Source organism: Etheostoma spectabile, chromosome 3, assembly GCF_008692095.1.
Source record: "Etheostoma spectabile isolate EspeVRDwgs_2016 chromosome 3, UIUC_Espe_1.0, whole genome shotgun sequence".
Taxonomy (NCBI): domain Eukaryota; kingdom Metazoa; phylum Chordata; class Actinopteri; order Perciformes; family Percidae; genus Etheostoma; species Etheostoma spectabile.
Window position 1 is genome coordinate 34,086,223 of NC_045735.1, and position 4,997 is coordinate 34,091,219.

At 43.1% G+C, this 4,997-nt stretch overlaps 1 pseudogene; it reads left to right on the top strand.

Annotated features, from left to right (window-relative positions):
- The window catches only part of LOC116687051 (BTB/POZ domain-containing protein KCTD9-like), a 23,360-nt pseudogene extending 21,030 nt beyond the window's left edge, over positions 1 to 2,330 (top strand).
- Positions 2,331 to 4,997: the final 2,667 nt, after the last annotated feature.

The window sequence follows — 4,997 nt, forward strand, 5'->3', positions numbered from 1 at the left end:
GGGTCTGTGTAGTACTGTGTGGGTCTGTGTAGTACTGTGTGGGTCTGTGTAGTACTGTTTGGGTCTGTCTCATCCACACAGTCGCTCCGACTCTCTCGTGTGTTGGTCAGGGTCTGAACTTCAACGGGGCCGATCTGTCTCGTCTGGATCTGCGCTACATCAACTTTAAGATGGCCAACCTGAGAGGAGCCAACCTGGCCCACGCCAACCTGAGCGGGGCCAACCTGGAGAGAGCAGACCTGTCCCTGGCCTGCCTCGATGTGAGTCGGGTTCAGCTTTCATTTAATACCCAGTCTGCGTCAACGCAAGTACACAACCAGCATGAAGCTTGGCTTCAACTTCGCTCTCCGTGTGTTGTCGTCAAAATCCCTTCGCTTCGGGAAACAGCAACCGTATAAATATTGTATCTGGTATGAAATAGTCTTGCATTGCCACAAGCACATTTGCGTTTCTTTTAGCCAATCAGAGTCGTGTTGGGCGGCGCTGAGCTCCGGATGCAGCGACGGCGGCTCTGCTAAATAGTCTCAGGAAGGAACTTCACCACAATGTTATAACATTACGATACACAATAAATTACAATATACAATATTAAATTAAGTTACCTGTTGACACGATACAGTAACGTGAGCTATTAAAATCAGCTGATTCATGGTTACACATCATTATCTCTTAGCAGTGTGTCTCTGTGTGGACTTCGTCATCAACGTCCCACCAATCAGTCCCAGAACGTCCCAGTTAGAGAGGACACGCCCTCAACATATTCTTATTAATCTTTACAATCATTCCTCTAAAGAACCGAGCAGACCCGTCTTGTTGCACCATCTAAATATTCTTGAAAACGTGGCATTTTCAGCGTGTAGCTCTCTAGCTCGGAGTTTGTTGTTTCCCGAAGAGAACAGAAATACAAGAGAGCGGATATCACAGGCCAGATGTCAGGCTTTATCCTGGAAATGTACTTCCCTTGAGTCGTAGCGCTATAAATATATACTGTGTGTGTGTGTGTGTGTGTGTGTGTGTATATATATATATATAGCGATGTGTTACAAATTTATGTGGTTTCATCAATGGGACGCGTTTCCATCTACTTTCAGATTTGTGTGTGTATGTGGTGTGTGTGTGTTGTGTGTGTGTGGTGGTGTGTGTGTGTGTGTGTGTGTGTGTGTTGTGTGTTTGTGTGTGTGTGGTTGTGTGTGGTGTGTGTGTGTGTGTGTGTGTGTGTGTGTGTGTTGGTGTGTGTGTTGTTTGGTGTGTTTGTGTGTGTGTGTGTGTGTGTGTGGTGGTGTCTCAGGCAGCCAATCTGCAGGGTGTGAAGATGTTTTGTACCAACAGCTGAGGGGGTCGCTGAAGAGGCTGCAACTTTGAAGATCCTGCAGAGTCAAAGCCAACCTGGAGGGTACAGCAGCCAATCACGCACGTCCTCCACACAACACACCTGAGCAGGTTGACGCTTGATGACCATTGATGTGGTGGGTGTGTAGTGCCAACCTAAAGGAGTGGACAGGGAGGGAGTCAGATGACGGGATCAACCTAAGGGTCGCAACACTGAAAACGCCAAACTGAAGAACTGCAACCTAGAGGACAACACTGGCCGGGACAGCCTGGATGTGAGAACACACACACACACACACACACACACACCACACACACACACACACAACCACACACACACACACACACACACACACACCACACACACCCACACACACACACACACCACACACAGACCCAGCCACTAAAGACCTGTGACCAGCGTTGTATTGGTTTTTCTCCAGAACTGTGACTTATCAGGATGTGATCTCCAGGAGGCGAACCTGCGAGGCTCCAACGTGAAGGGAGCCATCTTTGAGGAGATGCTGACTCCTCTGCACTGCTCAGACGGCTGTAAAAAACCCAACGCAGCCATACGGTGCTTTGGATCACACCACACACACCCCCCAGTGGAGATGAAATCAGTCTCATAGAAGTGATGATTGTGACAAGACGTGTGGGTAAATTACGGTTCATTCCACAAAGCTGTCCGCTCAATATCGCTCGCCTCTCGCTCAAAAAAAGAGAAAAATCTGAAATATATTATTCAGATGAATGGCGCCCATCTAGGGGTGGAGGGAAAATTTGTCCAATATAGTATTGCAACTTGTCTTGTATTGCCCCCCCCCCCGGCACGGCTGGAGCCTCTTTTTTTGAGACACTGTCTCTCTGTCTGAGCGTCTTCCATTGTCTCCCAGGACGTCCCACGGCTCTCCTGACCTTTGTCGGCCATCCCTTCACAAGTTCCTGATAAATTAAATCCAGAATCTCTCGTCACTCTCGTCCGTCCACTTCCATCTGTCTTTGTCCCCCCCCCCCCCCCCCCCCCCCACCCCCCCATGTGTGCAGACAGAGAGGACACACTGGGGGAAATGAACTACAACTTCTTCTTCTTCTGCTGCGTTTTGTGGCGGGTTGCAACCCTAAAATGACCTAAAACTTAATCGCAATTCAGTATTTATTCAGAAAATAACGTTTCAGTCAGCGATTAAGCCGAAGATCATCAAGAGAAAATCAGATGAGACCCAACGTGTTTCCTTTGAGTCGATATTCATGAAATTCCATCGAATTTTACTGTTTCCAGAAGACATTTATCATTCGATATCACTTAATTGGGATAAAAACGTGTGGATGGAAACAGATCCTCAGCGGTCCTCCCTCTGATGACCGATGGATGCCAGACGCCAGCGAGTCGTTTTAACAGCCTAACCATGTCTGGCTCTTCTTTGAGGACATGACAAAATGTATTTTTAGGTTTATTTGGAGGTTAGTGACGGGCTTTTCAACGTATTTTCAGATTGTCTAGAAAGGTAGTCTGTGTTTATCATTCATGATTTATTATTTATGATATTCCTGACTCCTTTGAGCAGCTTTAAAGAGGTTTTAAATACTCTGAGATTAAATGTAATCAGTCGACGCTGACTGGAATGATCTGTTTTTTTTGGCAGGTGTCTTGTTGTTTTGTGTCTGCAACACGGAATGCTTCTTCAGCTTTAAGAGAAAATGTTCATTCATAAAAACAACCATTTCTTTATAACTGTGCAGCCAATGCTAACGTTGAAATGTGACATGATGATGAGATGTTGTTACAAAGGGATCTCTGTTCAGTTTCTGAGAAAACATCGTCATTATTTTTCAAATGTTTTTGTTTTTTACGTCTTATATAAATACTATTTTTACATAATGACTCTCTCTCGACCGATATTAATTAAAGGTCCCATGGCATAAAAATATCACATAAAAGAGACTTCAGATACAGTATTAGGGGACCACTAAGGCCTATATAAAAGAGACTTCAGATACAGTATTAGGGGACCACTAAGGTCTATATAAAAGAGACTTCAGATTACAGGATTAGGGGACACATAAGGCCTATTAAAAGAGACTTCAGATACAGTATTAGGGGACCACAAGGTCTATATAAAGAGACTTCAGATACAGTATTTAGGGGGACCACTAAGGTCTATATAAAAGAGATTCGAATACAGTATTAGGGGACACTAAGGTCTATATAAAGAGACTTCAGATCCGTATTAGGGACCACTAAGGTCTATATAAAGACTTCAGATACGTATAGGGACCACTAAGGTCTATATAAAGGACTTCAGATACAGTATTAGGGCCAAGGTCTATAGTATAAAGAGACTTCAGATACAGTATTAGGGACCACTAAGGTCTATATAAAGAGACTTAGATACAGATTAGGACCATAAGGTCTATATAAAGAGACTTCAGATACAGTATTAGGGGACACTAAGGTCTATATAAAGAGACTTCAGAGTAGCGGATTAGGGGGACCACTAGGTCTATATAAAGAGACTTCCAGATACAGTATTAGGGACCACTAAGGTCTACATAAGAGACTTCAGATACAGTATTAGGGAACACTAAGGTCTATATAAAAGAGACATTCAGATACAGTATTAGGTGACACTAGGTCTATATAAAGAGACTTCAGATACATTTAGGACACACTAAGGTCATATAAAAGAGACTTCAGATACAGTATTGGGGACATAAGGTCTATATAAGAGACTTCAGATGCAGTATTAGGGAAACTAAGTCTATATCAAAGAGACTCGAGACAATTAGGGACAATACGTATATAAAAGAGACTTCAAGATATAGTAGGGACACTAAGGTCTATATAAAGGACTTCAGGTACAGATTAGGGACCACTAGGTCTATATAAAGATTCAGATACAGTATAGGGGACCACTAAGGTCTATAAAGAGACTCAGATCCAGTATTAGGGGACCACTAAGGTCTATAAAAGAGACTTAGATACGTATTAGGACCACTAAGGTCTATAAAGAGATTCCGATACAGTATTAGGGACCACTAAGGTCTATATATAGGACTTCAGATACAGTATTAGGGACCACTAAGGTCTAATAAAAGAGACTTCAGATACAGTATTAGGGACCACTAAGGTCTATATAAAGAGACTTCAGATCCAATATTAGGGGACCACTAAGGTCTATATAAAGAGACTTCAGATACAGTATTAGGGACCACTAAGGCCTATATAAGAACATCCAAAAACCACAATGTCATGGGACCTGTTTCCTCAGCAGATGATTGTAACAGAATGTGAAACACGCTGTTTTGTGACCAAATAACAATCTTTAATTTATATATTTAGTCTTTGTTGAGTTGTGTCACCGTGTTTACCCGTGACGGACGATAGCGGTGCTTTCTGAAATGTTGTCGGTCTGCTAGTCTTCTCACGGTGTTTTCACACCTTTGGTCAGAATCAGGTGAGTTTGGAAACTTGGTTCTGATTGTCCCTCGGTTCGCTTTCGTGTCACACCTGGAAACCTCCCAGCGAATCAATTTTGTTGATACTTTATTTTATTGTGTTTTTGTCGCCTTTATGTCGCCTTTATGTCGCCTTTTATGTCGTCTTTATGTCGCCTTTATGTCGCCTTTATGTCGCCTTTTATGTCGTCTTTATGTCGCCTTTATGT